The sequence below is a fragment of the Struthio camelus genome, chromosome 2 (genome assembly GCF_040807025.1).
Source record: "Struthio camelus isolate bStrCam1 chromosome 2, bStrCam1.hap1, whole genome shotgun sequence".
NCBI classification, from domain to species: Eukaryota; Metazoa; Chordata; class Aves; order Struthioniformes; family Struthionidae; genus Struthio; species Struthio camelus.
Genome location: NC_090943.1, coordinates 133,577,934 through 133,590,557, shown reverse-complemented (window position 1 = coordinate 133,590,557; position 12,624 = coordinate 133,577,934). Strand labels below are relative to the sequence as shown.

The following is a 12,624-nucleotide window of genomic DNA, read 5'->3' as shown; positions in this document are numbered from 1 at the left end:
TTGATTTTGTAACTTTCAAATTCTTACAGGCTTAATAAAGCAGAAAGATCATTTTCCATAAGTAGAATAAAATCGTGTGTTGCAAAGAACAAAGCACTGATGTAACATTTTTAACTCCTTGAAAGGAGTGGCTTCATTGACAAAGAAGGATCGTTTTGTAAAAGAGTAAAATGTTACTCTCTGAATCCCACTAAACTTCTTTCTTATGTACTCAGGCATCTAAATGGACTATATTAACAAGAAATTAAATATGTCATTACTGCACTGTAGTAAGTAGATTTATAGTCTCAAGGTGGATTGGGAGCCCATTTTACTAGGTGCTGTACAAGAGGAAAGCATGGAAATATAGCATAAAAAGTAGTCATTTGGATAAAAAGATCACACCATATTTCTATATTTTCTGGAACAAGGGCAGATGACATACAAAAGCTGTTAAAGAGGGAGGCTGGATAAAAGCATATGACAAACATATACTATAGGTGATAATTCAGAAATAGGAAAATACTCATCTCTGGAGATTTTTTTCGAAAGGAAGAAAAAATGGATAATTCAAAAAAACTTCTCCACAGAGAAAAGAGTGAAAATATTCTCAAAACAATAAACTATTCAGTCAGTATCATGAAATGCCTGTAACATCACCACAATGTAGGGAGGTGTCTAAAGACAGAAAGGTTATTTTCCTGTTTCCTATTTTCTTATTCAAATACTCGTATTCAAAGCTAGTTTTCCAGGTTTCATATTTTCAGACTCTCTTTCATTTCTCTGACTAGGTTGATTTGGACATTGTTTTCTTCTATAAAGCCATTTTTTTTTATTTCATAAAAATGTGTGATAGTATTCCCTCTACCTGATTTGCTTGATTAGTCCTTAGATCTATTGTCCTGACCCAAATGTGACTGATCCGATCCCGCTCTGACTCACCACAGGATTTTCTCTGTACAGAACTCATCACAAGGATAGGCCCAATGGGAATCTCCCCACTGCATCGATCTGAAATTTTATCCTTGTAGCAGTCTCTCGCTTGTGTCTAGAACTACTTACAGAAGAGCAAGAGGATGAGAGAACCTTAAATATAAAAGTGTTTTGTAAATGACAACCTATCCTTTTGCCACGTAACATTTTCTCAGTTATAATAACAATACATATCTTCTTCTTTTCCACCAGAATGACTGCATTTACCTTGCCATAAATAATTCACTACATAATCACTGTGGATTTAAGGACAAGAGGGTGAATCCTACCAAGAGAAGAATCTGACACCTACAGTCACGCACTTTCTTCTCACCAGTAGACCTCATAAATGGCATTTCATGCTATTTTGCTGTACACACAGAAGGAGAAAAACTTGAAGAATCAAAGAAGTAATCTGCACCCATTTCCAATGTGATTTAATGTGTACTTTGGCCAGTTGATTCTGCCAGGACTTGAGCAATCTCTGTCTCCCTGAGAATCTACAAATTTCTAACAACAAATTCTGCTGCAGATGATCAGATGAGTAACATTCAGATGGAGACTAAACAGGGAAGTGACATAGAGAGATACTTTTTTTTAATTTTAATCTTCATATTCCTGACCCACTGACAATCCTTTTGTTTTGCAAAGGTAGCTGGTGACAAAACTGGCAGAAACTCATTTCTCACACAGGCGTTCTCCCCCTTCCCTACCATGCCCTGCTCATTCTGTCACAGTGAAGTTTGAAATTCGTTTTTGCCTAAGTATACTGTTTTAGTACAATGCTGAACTTCAGTAGGAAACCATCTTAACACATCTGTAATAGTGTTTCTTGCACACAGTGACCTGTTCCCCTACCTCTATACACACTACATGATTCAGGATAAGAATGCACATCTCTTGCACTGTTCCTCTATCCATTTTAGAAGCTATGAAAGGTCGAGGAGTTAGTCTTGGCTTATACATCAAAATACCGAGAGTTTCATTATACTTACGTGGTTTAATGTTAGCTCATGATTTTGTAGGGATGAACTTGGTAGCAAAAGAGCACCACTATCATACTCTTCAATTTTCCCTTTAGCAGCAACACTACAGCAGGCTTTGCTCTGTGCAGCATGATCGATTCAAGGGATTTGAGTGCAGGGTTCTGTAGGTCACATTCGACTGCAGAAATTCCAGAGTGTTGAGATGTCAGAAAAACTGCAAAACACATTTTGAACATTTTTAATTTACTCACCCTGAACATTAGGCAATCAAAAATGTATTGGAAATACATTTTGAAATGACTATTTCTTTAAAGGAGACTTGTTAAAAAAGTGAAGAGGAATTTTAAAACAAGCTATATTTGATACTGAACATTTTGAGCCACATTCAGTTCTGGTTCAAATCCACTATGTTACAGAAAATGTTGTTTGCAAAACTTTTCCAGTAATCCAGAAACAAAACAACACAAAGAGTAACGGAGACAGTCCTACAGGATCTCCAGCTCTCTGATCTGGGCTGTCACACATAGGTTCAGTCCTGAGCAGAAACTGTATCATTTACCTCAAACAGCTTAAACAAACTGGCTGAAGAACTATCTGGCTATACTTATTCAGAGGGCTGCTGCAAGATATCTGGAAGACCCAGAGTCCATCTGTTCCCAAGTATGTCACGGCAGTTTCAAGCTCATTTGGAAGGTATCATCCAGAATGCGGCAGAACTTGAATAACTGAGCTTTTCTAGTTTGTTAGCACATGCTGTATACAGTGGTATAGGAGAAGAGGAACTGCTTCTTGTAGAAGGCTCAAGATCAAGCTGCTGAAGTAGATCAGCAGCTTGGAGGAGAAAGTAGAGGTCTGGGAAAAAGGAGAAGGAAGAATGTGGGGAGAAGCTGGGACGCCCATGAACAAGGCAGTGGGCAAAGGAGAGAGAGCATGGGTTTGAAGGATGAAAGAAAAGGAGAGACGACCACCTACATGTATCTGAATCATCACCACAAGCACCTGCATTCATTGACCCCATTCATTTCACCAATACCTCCATATTCAGATGGACTTTCCCAGCTCTTTGCCTCACCCCAGCCCTTCAAATCTGCCACTGATGCTTCCCACACGAAGAATCTGCTTTGGCACCACTATGGAACTTAATTTTGCCTATATTACTGAAAAGCCTAAGAGAAGCTCTACAGGTAGGGAAAGCTCCTGAAATACCAAGGCAGATACAGTTTTGAAACACTGAGGAAACTTCAGAGGGCTTTTGTGAATGTTCTGTCATCATTCTACTGCAGTTCTGAATTAGCTTCAAAGTGAAATTGTTTTGCACCCAATGATGGTGGGTAGTCTTCACACTGCTGGTCAGATTTTCAGGTTACACAAAAACTAGTGAAGTGATTGGCACCAGTGACAACTGGATCACTAGGTAAGATGTTTTTGCATCAGCCTTACATTACAGCGGACTCATCTCAGAAAGCAGTCGCATGGAAAAGCCACTGGAGACCACAGTGAACAAAAGTAGGTAGCCAGGAATGGAGCTAGCTATCCTCTCACTCAGCTGTGGATGATATCTATTATGTGCTATCCAACTGTCACAGATACGGCTGGGATCTTCTAGTTTGGACACTCACGAGACTGCAGTGTTTGATCACGCTTGTAATTGTTCCCAGAGCAATTTAAGTCCTAAGAGTCTCAGAAGAGTCCAGGTACTGCTCGGGCTTGGCAATTCCTTGCAACTTTTGTATGAGAAGGTAGAGCCTCTGCTCAGCAAAACCTTCTGGGGAAATTAAAGTCCTGTTTCACAATCTCTTTGGTATTGAATACCAACCCCCTAGACCTCTTCATGGCATCAACATGTCCTTTCCATGGTGGGACTGCATTCTCACTCTTTAGGGGACCTAACAGCATACCTGTGCATGAAAGGATATATGTAATTTTGCACAGTGTTTTTAATACCCTTCTTCAGTAATTAGGACAATACAGGTGAGCATTTTAAAAATAGAAGACTTCCTAGGCAAGACTCCTCTTAGCCTTGCTCACCCTTCCCTTGTGGCATACGGGTGTTTCTGTCTTCAGGAAGGCAGGCTGCTCTCTGCCTCTCTGCTTCATTTCCCCTGAAGGTGAGCAGAACAGACAATACCTTCCCAAAACATCTGAAATTCACCTGTCATGAGATTCCAAAAGTGGTCTCATTAGGTGGCTCAAATGACTAAAAAAAAAAAAAAAAAAGGAAAGGAAAGTTGAGAGAGTTTCTGTTCCCATACATCCCTGCCTTGGAAAACTCTTCTGCTCTGGATGGAAACCATTTGTCCAAATATGGTCCACTTCAGGATGATTAACACTGCTCTCCTGTTACCTCTGGCTTAGCCTGAATTCAAGATGATACAGTTAAAGCCCAGACAGGTAAAGCCCGGTGTTGCCATCCAAACATAGCTTACTGCCCGGGACCTAAGTCATACGGACCCTGCTATTTCTGACAGAATTCTTGAACTGCAGACAGCATCCCCAGACCGCCATACGTCCAGCCAGTGGCCAGACAGGGGAGCGGGTGAACAACCTGGGAGCCTCCTGAGTGACCGCTTAAGATCCTGCAGGCCACATCCTACCAGAGCCAGGGACATGGGTAGCCCCAGGGCTCTTGATTATGTAGCAGCCATGGAGGAAAACTGTGCACGTCTGGGCCCTTAGATTTTCATTATTAGATATCTTCTTATTCCACATATTTGTTTTCTTTTTCAAATAACATTTTCTTTCTAATATCACCCTGGAATCTCTGTGTGAAGGATTAACAGAGCCCCATTTATGCCTTTATTCTGGCTGCTGACACTCTACCAAAAATCTAGCAGTTTCTTATAGTCAGTGTCATCAAGCACAACAGCAGCTGGTTCCCACTAAGCACAATGTGCTCACCGCTCTATCTGCAGATAACTCCACACACGCTAGATCCTTTATTTTAAAAGACAGATTTATCTGTCTCTGTGTGTGTGAGACACTGAAAGAAACTACCAGAATACCTCTTTCGTTCTTCTCTTCCTTTCTTATCTTTTAGTACTTTGAAAGGAAATTTAAAATAACTTACTCATGTTTATTTTTCACAATTTCTCCATTGACTAAAATTAAGTTCTCATTAGATTCATGAATTGGTGGTTATGTGATCTATATTTTCCATGTACATAGACGCTGGCAGATCAATCTCTTTAAATTGTACTTGAAAACTTGGGCTAAATAGTTCATTCCTTTTTATTATTTTTTTTTCTTAATGATCAGCTTCACTTCTTAAAACCTCATCGTATTCTTATGTAGGGATAAAAGAGTAAAGCCAGGTTTTCGGCTAAAAGATGTCAGGATATCACCTGCGAAAAGGAAAAGAAAAGCCTGTTCATAGTACCTTGCACACTCATTCTTAAGGTGAACACTTTTAAGACACCCTCCACAATTTCATGTCAGCAGTGACACTGTATGTGAATCAGATTTACAGCAGAGAAAATACAGTTCATGCACACCGACTAAAATTCAACACCTTTCACAAACGCTTCAGCTGGTTTGAAATTGTTCCAATTTCCATTATCTTGTACAGTCACAGCATTTAGAAACAAGAAAGACTGGAATAAAATGCAAAGGAAGTTAAAATGTCAGAGGTCCCCAAAATAAAAGCATTTAAAAAACAAAGAATGTCAGACAAAAAATGTCAGTAAGCTTTTTGTACAACAGTTACAAATGAGGTTTCATCAGGCAGTTTATGTAGCCAAAACTGCTCTTATCATCTGGGTTTGGGGGGGTTTTGTTTTTGTTTTGGGGTTTTTTTTTTCAGTGAGCTGGAAACAAATCCTAATTCTAATAAAACTTTAATATTGTCCATGACTTGAACTGTAGCAGTAGTTGCATGTGTGAGGCAGGAGGGTCTTGTGTATGTTAAAATTTCTTCCACACAATTTCATCAGGCTATTACAGCAAAGGCAGAATTTATAAACTGTCAAAAAGATGCCAGTTTAGGGCGTCCATAGGATAAGCCAATCTTTTCAATTAGGACAAAAACCACCACTACATAATAGTCTTTACAGGCTCATAAACCACCATACCACCCAAGATGTTAACAAGCTGGCATGTTTTGAGCATCAAAGATAGAGAGGAAACTGTGTTTACATGTTTGGCACAAAAACTAATGAGGAAAGTCAATTGGCCCTTTGTCTTGAGGGTCTGAAGAGCTGTGCTCTAATGTTTGGTCTCTTGGTTGGCACTTGTTCAAGTAATCACTCGTGGCCTGACAAAGCAGCACTTGTGTTTTATTAGTGGCCATGCTGAACTCTCCTGCCTGGGCTGTGTTGTCTCTCAATAGAGCGCTGCACCAGAGGGCACACTTATTTGAAAACACTAAATCAGAGCATGATGATCTTTGCCCGACAAATACAACCAAGAGAGCAGAAAAAAAATGTTGACAACAGCTCTCCTTTTGTTAGAGGAAGTAGAGGGACAACAACTGGTGTGTGTGCACGTGTGTGTGTATGTGTGTGTGTGCGTGCGTGCGTGTGTGTGTGTGTGTGTGTGTGTGTGTGTGTGAACAGTCCTGAAACACCAGTGACAAAAACAGCAAAACTTTGTTCCCATGATGACACTTTCAGAACTGGCTGCATTCATTTCATCCTGGAAAACAGCACATGGGCAACGCTAAACTTCACGTCGCTCACAAGTTGGAGAGCGGACACAGAATTTTTAATGTGTTGGATCAGTCTGGCACAGGTGACAAAAATATTCATTTATGAAGAAATAATATATTTCAAAGAATTTGAAAGTCACTGTTTCATCCACTTGAGGCAGGTAACAGGCAAACCCCAGAGGGTCTGAACTCTTTGTTTGATAAAACTCAAACCTCCAATTTTCAGGTACTTTAAAAAGCACAAACTTGTCAGCAAAATTGGGCTGAGATTTGTGATGTGGAAAATTGAGCTTTTGTATTAAATTGTTGGTACTCTGGTTCACCAGAAAGATGATGAGAACAAACTCACAAACTCTGACTCACGGCAACAGTCCCACAGATTGTAAAAGATAATTGCATGGAGACAAATTAACTATTCCACTTATGATGGCTGTATGTAGGAACTTTCACCAGTCTGAAGGTGGAAAGAAAAAGTCCACAGGGATACAAAAATAAAAAATAATGACTAAATTACAGATCCTTCGTCTTGGGTTATTTCATTTAAACAACTTTTTTCCTCTCTTCTGGAATCTCCTAAGTAGGATATATAGAATATATAGAAGTTTCGCTGTAACATTTCACATGTTGCCTGCATTTAACTTTACTAATTTGACTAGGCCATCACCTTTAATGCAACTCCCTATGAATATGTGATATACATACTTAAGTATCTCCAGTTCTGTATCTCCAGTCTCCAACATCTTCTTAAGCTGTAATGAGGTCAGATAAACACCAGTAGTTTGTGTCTGTTTAAAATTTATTTTAAAGAACAAGAAAAAACCTTGTTAATTGTTTCAATTATAATTTTGTTTGACTGAAATTAAATACATACTTATTAATGCATTATGTATGAAGAACTGGGATATCCTGAGGGTTTTTTACAGTATAATACATATAATGTAATTTTGAAAATTGTTCTGTATTAAGTCCATGACTATTTATGGCCATGTTAAGAAATTTCCTAAGAAGTGAAAATAGGAGATATAATAGTGAGAGAAGATGTGCCAGGTTTAAAAAAAAAAAAAAAAAAAAAAAAGAACAACAACATTGTCACATTGTCACTGAGTTTATATAATGGTATAATGACCTATCATTTGTGGGTTCAAGCACTCCAGGTGGGCAAGAAGCTCAAAATACGTCTTTCTAAGCCCCTTTAAAAACACTTGTGACTTCTCAGATAAGTTGAAAATTTTACACATTATAACTGAACAGCTTGTGAACTTGTCCCGCTACTGAAAACATTAACCTATCTGTGCAATTCTGGGAGAACTCTGAAATCATACCTGAAGGGGAAGAAATCGTATGTGCAGTAACTACGTATTTGAAAAGCTAGATTTTCTTAATTTTTGTATGGGATTCTGAATATAATATTTGGCTTTCAAAGTCACTTCAGTTTACAAATGGTGTCTCCAGTCCAAGATGATAATCAAACTGTAGCAGGGAATACACAGCATATAATATGTTGGTTGTCTGATAAAACTACAGTTTAAGGGCTGAACAGCGGAGTGGATATAGTAAAGCATTTCTCCATTTACTTAGGTCCTGGCAGTTGCCTTTTATCTGCCCGGAGACTAAATTCTGCCTCAGGAGAATACCTTGCAGTACTATTTCAGGGCCACTACAAAGGACGTACTACTTTGACACAAAACATATATTAATATTGTAGTCTTCAAGCACCTTGCTTGGCATGCTCTTCCACTGCACTCCCTTGTGAGGTAACTCGCAATGTGTGCTTGTTTGCACTTTTTAACTTGTGCTCTGTTGAATACTTAGGGGTTTGGATTAAAACGCAGGATGTGTTTTACAAGATCTAACGTCTCCCCAATGAAGATGCAACTAGAACTCCATAAAATTTTTGCAAACTGAGTCCAATATAGTCCCATGAAAGTATCCTGTTAAAATGTCTAAAACGACAGAACTTCAGTATTTGGCTCCATTTTACAGAATAAAATAGAAATAGATGCTATTTTTCGATTATAAAGTAAAATTTCTGTCTGTCACACAGTGTCAGGAATCAAGCAATCCCCTTAAGAGTAGCGTGCAGGAACTGAATGAGTAAATGTAATATATAACAGACAATGAACCTTTTAAAAAATAGTCTCTGTTAATTCAAATTTACCAATACTTCAGTTTATCTAGGAGAGCAGCAGTTTCCACTCTCTTCTGTTTTTGTTTTCTCCTCTAGAAATTGTGTTTCCTCCAAATTTAGACTCAGCTGGTAATCAATTTCTTAAATTTCTGCACTTTTTATCTCCACCATTTTTGTGAGTTAGGTGATTTAAAAAAATTGTACAAGTGATTTTTGACAACTGTGTACTACAGATATTGCTTATTGGTTTATAAAAGACAGATTGCATAGTGTTTCATATTGCATAGTGTTTCATATGGACAGGTTAGATGCATTTCTTTCGTAAACAGGAACTATGCATTGATTATTGTTTCATTCTAACAATAGTAGTCAGAATGAAGTCGTGCAAATAGAGGATCTGCTGAGAAAGCTGCAGACTAAAGCAATTGCAAAAGCTAACTTAAATACTACTCTCCCGCTTTGACTATCCTCCATAAAATATGGCTGTTTCTTATTTTCCTACTATTTAAATTTTTCCAAACAGTTCCAGTGAAAACACTGCATTTCTATTTTTTCACTGAAAACCAAATCACCTAGTTTCTACTCTATTTATTTCTGACGTATTTATAAATTGCTAATTTTGTATAAGCAAAGACACATGGAAATTATTTGCACTATTAATTAAAAATAAGAAATAAATAACACAAATCTAGTTCCTGTAGTTCATCCAAGGCAATTCAGTAAAGACAATATCCTCAGCACCTACACCTATACCATTCTTAGTTACTACAGCAAGATTTTTACCTATAAAGAAAACAGAATTACCCTTTTTCAGCTAGAGCTACACTAAGTGTAACACTTTGTAATATGGATAATTTCCTGGAAGTTAAATTTATGACATTGTGGCCTAAAAGAAAGGACTGAAGAAATGGTAGCACACTAGTATACTGTGAAAGATACCTATAAAGCATCTGGTTCTACAGCATTGCCAATAGAATTAGTAAAAATAGAAAATATTTTCAGAAATGGCCATTTCTACCCTAAGCCTTCATGGAATTTAAAGACCAATGGACCTTCAGTGCTAAAAAAAGGAACTGTGAAAAATATGTATTTTATCTCTGATGTTTACATCAGTGGAAAAGTAGGTCCATCGTGACAATAGAATTATAACAGTAAAACTCTTTCCATATATTTTTCTTTGTTAGAAATATCTCTGTGTAGAAGAAAGATAAATCTGCCACTGGTATGTTTCCTAATAGTGAATATTCTTCTGCAACAGGGCTCTAGTCACAATTATAAATATGAATGTATCTATTTGTTCTTGGATACATTTGGTACTGTAATGCCTGCATCAAATGAAAATAGGAATAAAATATTGCTATTTCATCTAAAAATCAATGGCACTTATGTGATAGAACAGCACAAATCTCTGGTCTTAGCAAAATGGAAATATTCATGAAAATACCTCCAGTGTGAAACATTATCCAGTTTAATCAACTCCTACATATATACTATTTAGTCCTTGATTTTTCAGCAATTTCTGATAAGACATGTGAAATTTTTCTACACTTCTAAAATTATCTGTTTGTAACAGATAAAATACCCTAACACCAATTTTCATCTAACGTTGCAGTCCTTACTCAGACAAATCTCTCACTGTCTTCACTGATAGCTTGCCCTTAAACCAAATGTTTAAATCAAGATGCTGAAATCCAGGTTACTAAATCCAAATACAGGTGCAGCTTGATTTTCAGACTGTGACTGCCCACAAATCCTTCTGAAATTAATGGAAGACAGAAGTGAGACTCTTTGGACACTTTGTTTTTGTATTTTAATATAACTTACTGTCCTAATTTCAAGCACTCCTATTTGAAAATTTTCAATTATTTCTGCATGACCCTTATCTTACGACTGTTTCACCTTGGTCCTTAGCGGTACGACCATAATGCATTCATTGCAAGTTGAAAACATACCCTTTAGACAGGCAAAGTGGCTTTCCAGTGTCAGCAATATTGAAGTCTCCCATTCGTAATACCAGGGCAGCAATACACATTCATACAAACCAATTACAGTCAACCGGTCATAACTGGCAAAGGCATGGGAGACGGACTTACTGAAGTACCTATTAAAAGCAATCTTTTTGTTCACATGGCATTCCAAGCTTTTAAATTGAATCAGATGTGGGACATGGCTTATCTTGTTCTGCCTTTAATTCCCTAACAGAACACACGCCAAAGCCAATGAGAGGTATGCATGCATTCAGAAAAATACACCTTTGCAAGGAAGAGCTGGAACACTGGCAAGCGCGGCCTCCATTTCCTCCTTCTTGCAAAAAGTAATGGACAATATGCACTCTATCCCTGAAAATATTTGGCATTGAGGTCACAGCAGTAGTAAACAGAGGGAGAATCTTCTGGCCAAAATCCTTTTGCACAGTTGCGAGGATGGAAGCAATCTGACAGAGGCTCGTTGCTTCCATCAGCAGCTGCTTGGCCTTCCCACTCCTTCATCTTAATCACCCTACCCATACAGCTTCTCTCAATGCAAATCCGGAGGGCTATAGAGAAATGTGACATGGGCAGCTGAGGTCTTTCTTCCTCGCAAAAAGAAAGAAGTCTGTTTGTGGAGGGTCCCCTCCATGCTTGGATGAATGGATAAGCATCGTACTGCCGTTAGCTGCACTGACAGAACACCAGAATTATTTTGTTGCTTTAAGAAAGTACAGACCTGAACCCACACAACTTGCTTGGTCTGTCTGCACTAAGGCTTATTATTGCATAACATACGATTCTCATGTTGAAAGGTTTTAGTCTCAAATATAAGCAAATCAGACAGAAACACAATACTGCAAGTGTTACACTTGCACTTGCAAAGGTCCCATACACTTTTAGAAACACCCAGATGGACAAAAGCTCTAAGTCAGATTTCTGAATCTAAAATCCACTTCCTGCAAGTTCGATTAAGCTAGCTAATTTTCTGTCAAACACACTAATTTCCAGACAGGTTCTTCTGATGTTTTCCCTCTGTTTGCAATTTGCATCATTAAATAGCTTGGTGTTTCAAAGCAGCCGCAGTAGTAAGGTCACAAGGTTTTATGTTAAATAGCAACATCCTCAGCTTTTTAAAGAAGAAACACAGAGCAGCTGATCTGATGGCGCATAATTTTCTTTCCTCCCCTTTTTCTCTTTGGGGTGAGAAAAGGAAGGACTGGAGCTTCTTATGGATCACAGACATTTTACGTTGCAAGAAAGAGCAGATCTATAGGTCTTTGTGCTCTCGAAAGCAACACAGAATCACAGGTGTCCTTGATTATCACGAAATCTTCTTCTTTTCTAATGGCTTCCCCTTCTCTCCTTGAGAACAGCAGGTCATCTGTCTGGCATGAATATCTCACTTTAAGAGGCACAAAATTCAATCTTAAAAGAAAAATTTTAAATAAAGGTATACATTGAATCTGAAGATTAAAAATATATGCCTGACAATGTTCAATATTCCAGAAAGCAGGGCTGTTCTGACCTATCCAGTGTAAAATGCGACAGTAAACAGATGTTTCTCGATTAATTCTGCCTGCTCTCTGTTACCATATCTGAGGAACAGTAGTAACAACACAGCAAATAAAGTGTGACACAAAGACACCTTCATTCAGTCTTTCTCCCAGTTAAATTGGTTTTTTCTTCATGCCTTTTTTTATGGTCACACAAAGTGAATTTGTGGGATATAACTACCCTGAAGCAGTTTTTCGTGCCTCAGGAGGCTGGCTGGTCACTGGGATTGGAAAAGCCCGAATCTCATAGCTCCAAGCAGTTTTGACAGTTGCTCAAGACATGTATCAGTAAATACTCTAAACTGAACTTAGCACTGCATCAAACACTCCTGAGCCGAGCTGTACTGACAAAGCTTTTCTCAGCCCACTAGGGCTCCAGTATACAGAGTCTCAT

General features: G+C 38.2%; 1 long non-coding RNA gene across 1 annotated transcript in view; it reads right to left on the bottom strand.

Annotated features, from left to right (window-relative positions):
- Positions 1–12,624, bottom strand: part of LOC104143164 (uncharacterized) — a 166,911-nt gene that overhangs the window by 3,967 nt on the left and 150,320 nt on the right. Inside the window, exon 9 of the long non-coding RNA XR_011139204.1 lies at positions 1,947–2,151. This is a non-coding gene — a long non-coding RNA (uncharacterized lncRNA). The remainder of the gene's footprint in view (positions 1–1,946; positions 2,152–12,624) is intronic.